The 9,791-nt window shown below is 46.7% G+C and overlaps 1 non-coding gene across 1 annotated transcript; it reads right to left on the bottom strand.

Annotated features, from left to right (window-relative positions):
• Window positions 1–4,109: 4,109 nt before the first annotated feature.
• On the bottom strand, window positions 4,110–4,181 carry trnam-cau. Its single transcript has one exon. It is a non-coding gene; the product is annotated as a tRNA-Met (tRNA).
• Window positions 4,182–9,791: the final 5,610 nt, after the last annotated feature.

Below are 9,791 nucleotides of genomic sequence, written 5' to 3'. Positions count from 1 at the left end.
CAACAAAATTTCGTTCAGACCGCAAGGTCTGAATGACAATAAAGGCTACTTTACTTTACTTTACGTTTAAGAGAGACACAAAATGCTGGAGTAACTCAGCGGGCCCGGTAGCATCTCTCGAACAAAATGAATAGGCGACGTTTCGGATCGAGACCGTACTTCAAACTGAGATTCAGGGATGTGAGTAACTAGAGGTATGAAAAGTTACGGGACAAAGCAGAGGTTATTCTGATGACCAAAGAGCCCACAATGGTCCATTGTTGACTGAGGAAGAGGTGAAAACGAAGGGATAAGAACAGTGAAAATATCAAAACGACTGGGGTGGGGGAGGGACGGGGGGAGAGAGGGAATGCAAGGGTTACCTGAAATTAGAGACATCAACTATCATACTTGCTGTGTTCTTAGGAATTACTTTAGATTTATTTAAGATGCTTCATTATTAGAGCAGTGGTTCCCAACGTTTTTCGTCCCGTTTACCCCTGTCAACTTTTCATAAGTAAATTTACCCTTACCCTGATTTGTTCATTAATTGAGTTTACACATCTACCATCCTAAAGCAACCGACAAAGGGGAAAATTTAAAATACTGTTTTAACATTAATACTTTAAGTTACAGAATCAACAAATTTACCCCCGGGGGTCACTTCCCACCAGAGTATCATGGTCAGAGGGGTCTCACGGTTCTCCAAGCCAGGATGTCACGATGCAGCCCTTTTTCAGAGTAGATTACATTCATTTGGCATTATGTTAGACACTGATATGGTGGGCCGAAGGGCCTGTTTCTGAGCTCATGTACTGTATGTATTATGTTAATTCGGAATATTCAATAAACCTATCAATTCAGCAAAAGCATATTTGAAGCTGTCACCATTTATAAACAAAGATGTGGAAAATGCGCCTTGGATTTCCAGTTAAGTTTAGAACCACGAAAATTTTCTCCCCATCGGGGAATCAAACCCCGGTCTCTCGCGTGACAGGCGGGGTTACTAGCCACTATACTAACGAGGAACCGCCAAATGCTTTTCCTTATGAAGCAGCATAATATATGTAGTGGGAAGGGGAGGGAGAAGGAAAAGGAGAAGGAGAGGTGGACGCGAGTCGAAGAGGAAAGTGGGGAAAAGTGGTGTTTGTGGGTTAGTTACATAACGTTGCAGAATTTCATGTGAATAGCCTTAGATTTTCTTTGACCAAAAATCTGCAACTTTCAAACATTCACTTCTCACTGTTTGACTTTTGTGGTCTCGGCTTCTTCCGCGATCCGGTTACTTATTCAAGTACATGCTCGTGTTTTATTATTTAATAAAGAGGCGCTTTCATTTACTAAACGCATGTGGCCGGAACTGCGAGTCGTATTCTGTATTTGCTATCACAAGCAGCAGCGGGACTATGCTCGAGTCACAGACTCACTGCACTGGAGACGGTTCCGTTCCCCACTCGCCGATGGAATAGTGTGGCCTGCCTTATGTCTGGTTTACACCGAGTGCCGAAGATAGACACAAAAAGCTGGAGTAACTCAGCGGCACAGGCAGCATCTCTGGAGAGATGGAATGGGTGACTGAATGGGGAAGTCTGAAGAATGTTCTCGACCCGAAGCGTCACCCATTCCTTCTCTACAGGGATACTGCCTGCCCCAATGAGTTACTGCAGCTTTTTGTGTCTATCTTCGGTTTAAACCAGCATCTGTAGTTTCTTCTTACACCCAGTGTCGTCATAGACTTCCTCCAGAACAAAAACCCTTCGGCCCACTATTTTCATGTCGACCAGATATTGCCTATCTACGCGCATCCCATTTCCCACCACCTGTCCCGTAGACTACCACCCTACAATGATTAACAGAGATACCCCCCTTGTTCTACCCGTTCCCCGCTCCCCCACTCTCTCTCTCTGCTACTGAACATGAACGTGTTTATCTCTGTATCAAAGTTCCAATGAAGAACACAGGAGCTGAACCATTGGCTCCACCATTTCTTGTTCTATACCATGGGGAGATGTTATGAGGAGAAAGCAGGAGAATGGGGTTTGGAGTGAGAGATAGACCAGCCGTGATTGAATGGCGAAGTAGACTTGATGTGCCGATGGCCTAATTCTACGCCCATCACTTATGACCAGAAAGCAGCTTCATGCAGCAGAGAATATTATGAATTAACTAGACTAAGTGGGACCCGTTGGGTTCCATGTTCACACGGGAGGGCTGGTCTCCCGACGCAATATTCCACCTCTCCACCAATTCCAATATTGGTGGCCAGTGGGGGGGGGGGGGGGCAGTGGGGGGGGGGGGGGGCTTTCAGGAGCGGTGGTGTTGTTGGCTGCAGGGACTACTGGTTTCCAGAGGGCTAGTATGGACATTGTGGGCCAAATGGTTTCTTGGGGTGGCAGCTCAGTTCCTCAAGCCTGATGTGCTGGCAGCTCACTCACAGTTGGTCGGCTGGCAGTTGACTCACGGCTATTCCTTGAAATTCCATTTCAAACAGAGCGCAAGGCCAGCAACTTCAAATCCATTTTCATACCATTTCAAACAGAGTGCAAGGGCACCAACTTCAAATCCATTCTCATACCATTTCAAGCAGGGTGCAAGGCCACCAAATTCAGGTTCGGTTTCCTACCACTTCAAGCAGTGTGCAAGGCCATCGAATTAAAGTGCAGTTTCCAACGGGTGCAAGGCCACCAAATTCAAGGGCTGTTTCATACCATTTCAGCCAGGGTGCAAGGCCACCACATTCAAATGCAGTTTCATACTACTTCAACCAGGGTGAAACCGCCATAAAAACCACCATACAACCACACAAAACACCACACTCACAGTTCAATAGACATTCAGTGTGTTCAGTTGATTCTCGGCTCAGACAGAGTCGTGACCTCTGCCTCCCCATGCTTCCCTGAGCCACGCCCACGCTTCCGGGTTTTATAATCCCTCTCCCTCCCACCTTCATGGCGTGATTGACAGGAGAGAGATTCTCTAAAAATTTTAAACACTAATAACACTTTTGTTTTTCATTGATGGGAAGAATCATCTGCACCTGATGAGCAGAGGGGGGCTGAGTAAGATGGCCAAAAATCCCAGCCGTAAGTGGTAGCGTTTTATCTAAAATCAATATAGTGAAAACAGGAAGTTGTCAAGTTTAGACAAACAACCATTTGCAGGCAGTACCTTTTCACTTCAACCCAAACCCCCCAAACAACCATTTGCAGGTAGTGCCTTTTCAGTTCAACCCAAACACCGCAAACAACCATTTGCAGGCAGTGCCTTTTCACTTCAACCCAAACCCCCCCAAACAACCATTTGCAGGCAATGCCTTTTCACTTTAACCCAAACCCCCCAAGCAACCATTTGCAGGTAATGCCTTTTCACTTTAATCCAAACCCCCCAAGCAACCATTTGCAGGTACTGCTTTTCCACTTCAACCCAAAAACCACAAGCAACCATTTGCAGGCAATGCCTTTTCACTTCAATCCAAACCACCCAAACAACCATTTGCAGGCAGTGCCTATTCACTTCAACCTAAACCCCCAAAACAACCATTTGCAGGCAGTGCCTTTTTACTTCAAACCAACCATATTTTCATTTTCTAACCACATTAAGGGCACTCACAGTTGAGTAGACATGTGCTCAGTGTTATTCAGAGCTCAGAGAGACGTGACCCCCTGGCTTCCACCATCTTGCAGAGACTCAGTGAGGCACACCACTTCCTGGTTTTGTGGTCCCTCCCCCTCCCTCCAGCAGGGGCAGCAGAGAGAATGGAAAATTATTCAAAAACATTAATATATCTCAGATTTTTCATCGATAAGAAAAATCCTCCGGACCAGGAAGGTGGAAGGGGGTTCTGAGCGATGTGGGCAAAAGTGACGGCCGTAGGTGGCGCTGTTCTCTCGGAAATCATACCACAGCGAGCCAAAAGCGATCAAGATCAGACTTTCAGTAATATAGATTGGTCAACGGCCGAGCACAACGGGGACCGTGGTGTCACCCACCGATTCTCCAATAAAACTCTTCAAATGATGCAATGAGGCCAAGCCTTTTGTTGAAATAGGTATTTCCCCGAATGAAACGAAATATATGTTGTGCACGCGTGTGAACGGACGGTATTTTCTCAAAAGTATCCATTGATAGAATAGCAGAGGATGGTTTCGATCCATCGACCTCTGGGTTATGGGCCCAGCACGCTTCCGCTGCGCCACTCTGCTCCGACAGAAACATTCTTAGCGTGTGTGCTCCTTTGTGCTAATTTCGTTGTTTTTATCTCTTACCTCACACCGTTTGCAGGCTTTCCTTTCTTTTCTCGCGTTCCCACTTCTATCTTACAGTTTTCTCCATCTTTCTTTCTTCATTTCTTACTCTCTGCCCCATCCGGTTGTTATGACTGTACTGTCTGTCCCGCTCGGATACACCGTTCCAGAGGATTTCGCAGTGAAATTATTTTAAATTATCTAAATTATAAATGCTCGATTAATGTAAGACATAACTTAATTCAATTAAAATGTTTACATAGATTATATTACTCGAAAACCAAACTGTCAATTAAAATAAAATTGAACCTCAATACAGAACTTATTATCTTCGGATCAATGGAAGACGGATGTAAGCTGACTGCGTTTCAAAAATGTCTACTTAGTTATGGCTTAATAACGGCAAAAAAACTTATACTTAAATTCTCAAAAATGCACCCACGCCGACGCTCAAAATGTGGATTTCAAACATGTCGGAAATGTTACATCTTGAAGATATGAGATTCGTCCTATCAGGCAAATCAGTCGAATTCTTAAAGATTTGGTCCCCCTTTATCGATTTATTACAAGCATGTGGTACAACGCAACCTTAGAAATTAACTGTTTCAGAACCGGTTTAAGGGTGGGTAAAGATACGAAATAGGTATATCCCTTTCAATTTCTCCTTTTTTCTCTTTTTTTCTTCTCTATTCTTTTTTTTCTTATTTCATATCACCTTCTTGTTTCCTCTATCGGGCTATACCGCCTTATGGGTTCTTTTTCCCCCTATTTTTTCACGAATTAACAATATTACTACTATATATAATATTCTCTTTCTCTCTATTTCTTGCTTTTCTTTCCCTTCTTTTTTACTATTTAATTTAAAATAAGTTGCACATGAAATGCAATATGTTAGTCATCATTTTATTGTACACTACCTAATAAAAATATGTTTTTTAAAATAAATAAATAAATATATGAATATTGTAAATTACCCTTTTCCTGCTGCTATTCCAGCAGCCCTGTTGCTGAATATTCTGTTTATCTCGCTCTGTGTCTCTCCCACATTCATTCGGTCCGATCTTCCGATCACACTTCAATCTAAATGCAGCGGCTAAAGAATCTGCCCGCTAAAGAGTGACGGCGATCAGCAAGCCTGTTCTCCCGGCTGAGACTCGCCCGTTGCACCCCTGGAGATAGACACAACATGAATTGAATGAATGAATTTTCTAAGCCATGTATGTAAACATACAAGGAATTCGCCTTGTTGCCTTGTTCGCAAGTAACAACCCGATATAAGTAGACAATTAAGAATAAAAGCTGGAGTAACTCAGCAGGACAGGCTGCATCTCTGGAGAGAAGGAATGCGGGACGTTTCGGGTCGAGTCTCTTGTTCAGCTTGATGCCAGGGGAGAGGGAGATTAGCACAACAAAGTGGAGTAACTCAGTGGGACAGACAGCGTCTCTGGAGAGGAATGGGTGACGGATACAGTAGATCAAGTGAACCTCTGCCGCACCTGAAAAGACTGTCGGGGTCCTTGGACGGAATCGAGGTGGGGGTGGGTGGGTGGGTGGGGGGGAAGGGGGGGGGGCATTGGGATTGATGTTGCATCTCCTGCAGATTCAGGGGCAAGTTACTGGGAAGGGGGAGGTTTGGGTGTGAAGCGTGTTCACCAGGGAGTTGCGGAGAATACGGTATCTGCAGAAAGGGATGGAGATCGGACCAAGGAGTTGTGCAGGGAACGGCGTTTGCGAAAACGGTAAAGGATGGAGATGTTTCTTCAGACTGCAAATCGGTTAGGAGGAGCGGAGGTGTCCCATACTCGGATAGGTGATATTTCCTTACTCAAGGAACTGTAGTTTTCCTCTTCTTTCATAGAGGAGAGCCTCATACCTCAGTCTCCCGTAGTTCTGCTCTTACTTTCTGTTCGCCCAGACGCAACAAGGACAGTTCCCCTGATCCTCACATTTCACGCCACCAGACTCGCTTCCAACACATTATCCTCCGACATTCCCGTCACCTCCTGAGGGATGCCACCAAATTCACATCTTCTCATCTCCACCCCTTTCCGCCTTCCCCAGGGACTGCTCCATCCACAGTTCACACATCTCTTCCCACCCACCTCAAGGTGGGGAGGAACCGAGTGGTCTTACCTTCAGCACCCTCGAGGTCGGCTGCGGGAGGTGCCCTTCGGGGGAACTATGGCTGAAGAGGACGGGTGTGAAGAGGGATACCGGATTACGGGACACCCGGAATGGAGGTGACGGCTACAACGTGCCTGTGTCACCAGCTGCAGCAAAATGGCACCTCTTGTATGGGACTCAGTGGGTTGTTCTGTGTATAGAGTACTGACTAGGATGAGTATGCATATGTACGGGGATAGTCTTGCTGAGCTGCATGAAATAATCCATTGAACCATCCCCTTCCCATTCCATTCCCAGCAACCGTAGTAGATGCAACACGTGTCTCTATTCCTCCTCTCTTGACACCATCCAGGGACACCAGGCATAGGCGGAAATCGGTTTTGAAACAGGGGGGGGGGGCTAGGACAAGCGGTCGGCAACCTCCGGCCCACGGAAAGGATCCGGCCCGCAACTTAAATTCATCCGGCCCGCAGACGATTTTTAGTTTTCAATTCGTTTTCGCGAACTGGGAACTGCAGCCAGTTCCGGAGCACGCAGGCGACTTGGGAACTGCAGCCATTCCCGGGTCACGTAGGCGACCGGTGCGCTACAACCAGACCTGCCAGCCGACATGGGCGCCACTGCCAGTCACGGGGCAAGCAGGAAACCTAGGCGCTAAAGCCGGACCTCGGGCAAGCGAGCTGACCTGGGCTCTTCAGCCAGTCCGGGGGCAGGCGAGCCGAGCTGGGCGCTGCAGGTCCTTTGGCCCACCGTGTCCGCGCCGACCAGCAATCATCCCGGACACTAGCACCATCCGACACACTAGGGACAATGTACAATTTATCGAAGCACTTATCCTACAAACCTGCACGTCTTCGGAGTGTGGGGCAGGCGAGCCGACCTGGGGCTGACAGTAGCTTCCAGGTCACAAATCATGCGGGGGGGGGGGGGGGGTACTCAAAATACCCCCCCTCCCCACGGATTAACTGGAAGATGGGTTTTCTTTATCGTGAAATAAAACGGCAACGGCTGAGAGCGCTCAACTCCGTGACAGCTCTGTGGTTAGTGTTTCAAGTATTGTTTTCGGCAGACCCTCCAGGTGAGACAAAGGTTCACATGTACCTCCACGAACCACATTAACTGCATCTGCTGTTCCTAATGTGGGCTTCTTTACATCGGTGAGACCAAACGTAGGCTCGTAGAAAAACGTAGAAACGTAGAAAAATACGTGCAAGAGCAGACTATTCGGCCCTTATAGCCAGTACCGTCATTCTCTTTGATGATGCCTGAGCATCCAACATGAGTATCCCGTTCCCGCTTTTTCCCCACATTCTTTGATACCTCTGGCGCAAAAAACTCAATCTAACTTTCTCTTGTAAACATCCAGTAATTTGGCCTCCACTGCCTTCTGTGGCAGAGAAATCCACAGATTCACAAATCTCTGGGTGAAGATGTTTTCCCTCATCTCAGTCCACAATGGCCTACCCCTTATTCTTAAACTGTGGCCCCGGGTTCTGGACTCCCCCAACATCGGGTACATTTTCCTGCATCAACTAGAGACATGTTTAATTGAATGCGGAGTCCACTGTAGTGCTTCAATAAAACTCACCGCGACGGACGTTCAGGTGCGAAGTTAGGAATGACTTCGATAAGGAATGTGTAGATGATATATCAGAGCTGTTTTAAGGCAACTGGTCCGTCCTCTCACCAGCTGTAGAGCGGTCATGACCTTTCATCTATCTCATTGTAGACCTTCTTTCAACTATCTTTAATCGGACTTTACTAGACGTTATCTACCTTTAAGTTTCGGCAATGGTATTTAAGACTTTAAAATTTAAATCAACGTTCATAGAAACATAGAAACATAGAAAATAGGTGCAGGAGTAGGCCATTCGGCCCTTCGAGCCTGCACCGCCATTCAATAAGATCATGGCTGATCATCCAAATCAGTATCCTGTACCTGCCTTCTCTCCATACCCCCTGATCCCTTTAGCCACAAGGGCCACATCTAACTCCCTCTTAAATATAGCCAATGAACTGGCCTCAACTACCTTCTGCGGGAGAGAATTCCACAGATTCACCACTCTCTGTGTGAAAAAAGTTTTCCTCATCTCGGTCCTAAAAGATTTCCCCTTTATCCTTAAACTGTGACCCCTTGTTCTGGACTTCCCCAACATCGGGAACAATCTTCCTGCATCTAGCCTGTCCAACCCCTTAAGAATTTTGTACGTTTCTATAAGATCCCCCCTCAATCTTCTAAATTCTAGCGTGTACAAACCGAGTCTATCCAGTCTTTCTTCATATGAAAGTCTTGACATCCCAGGAATCAGTCTGGTGAACCTTCTCTGTACTCCCTCTATGGCAAGAATGTCTGTCCTCAGATTAGGAGACCAAAACTGTACGCAATACTCCAGGTGTGGTCTCACCAAGACCCTGTACAACTGCAGTAGAATCTCCCTGCTCCTATACTCAAATCCTTTTGCTATGATTGTATGATGTATGATTTATTCCAACGCTTTTGCTCGTGATGCAGCCGTCAGTGCCGCTCAATCAAGGTTCAACGTTAACCTCCGGTGTTCTTTGACGGTCTTACTGCCTGCATGTGACATTGAATTTCCAGCATGTACCACGGTTCCACTGAAATACCACAGACGTGTCGTCGGAAAATAAATTGTCCGTGTAGCTCACCCTTCAGAACGGGGCGGTGTCGTGCATGGTACACGGCGGGATGTAGCTCACCCTTCAGAACGGGGCTGTGTCGTGCATGGTACACGGCGGGATGTAGCTCACCCTTCAGAACAGGGCGGTGTCGTGCATGTTACACGGCGTGATGTAGCTCAGCTACATAAATGGGAAAGGAATGGACGATAACATTTAAACGGGGAAAGAGTGAGATGTTCCCCTTGGGCAGCATGAAAGTTTAAGTAACGGCTAGCTCAGTCGGTAGAGCATGAGACTCTTAATCTAAGGGTCGTGGGTTCGAGCCCCACGTTGGGCGACACTTTCTTTAACCATTATCAATAGCAAACATATGTCTAGCCAGCGAATAGTTCAGGAATACTCTGCCTTTTGGGGGATCTAAGTATTTTATACCTTTCAAACCCTTTGGCTACATTTATTGGAGACAATTAACTGCCAGATGTGTTTTCTTTATCGTGAAATAAAACGACAACGGCTGAGGGCGCCCAACCCACCAACCTGATCTCCCGGCGGTTCAGCACTTCAATTGCCCCTCCCATTCTGAATCTGACCTTTCTGTCGTGGGCTTCCGCCAATGCCAGAGTGATTGTAAGAACAGCACCTCATATTTCGCTTGGGTAGTTTACACCCCAGCGGTATGAACATTGACTTCTCCAATTTCAGATAGTCCTTGCTTTCACCCTCGTTCCCCTCCCCTTCCCAGCTCTCCCACAAGCCGACTGTCTCCGTCTCTTCCTTTCATTTTCCCGCCCCCACATCAGTCTG

Source organism: Amblyraja radiata, chromosome 37 (genome assembly GCF_010909765.2).
Source record: "Amblyraja radiata isolate CabotCenter1 chromosome 37, sAmbRad1.1.pri, whole genome shotgun sequence".
NCBI classification, from domain to species: Eukaryota; Metazoa; Chordata; class Chondrichthyes; order Rajiformes; family Rajidae; genus Amblyraja; species Amblyraja radiata.
Note: the sequence above shows the minus strand (reverse complement) of the source record. Positions and strands in the feature narration are given on the sequence as shown.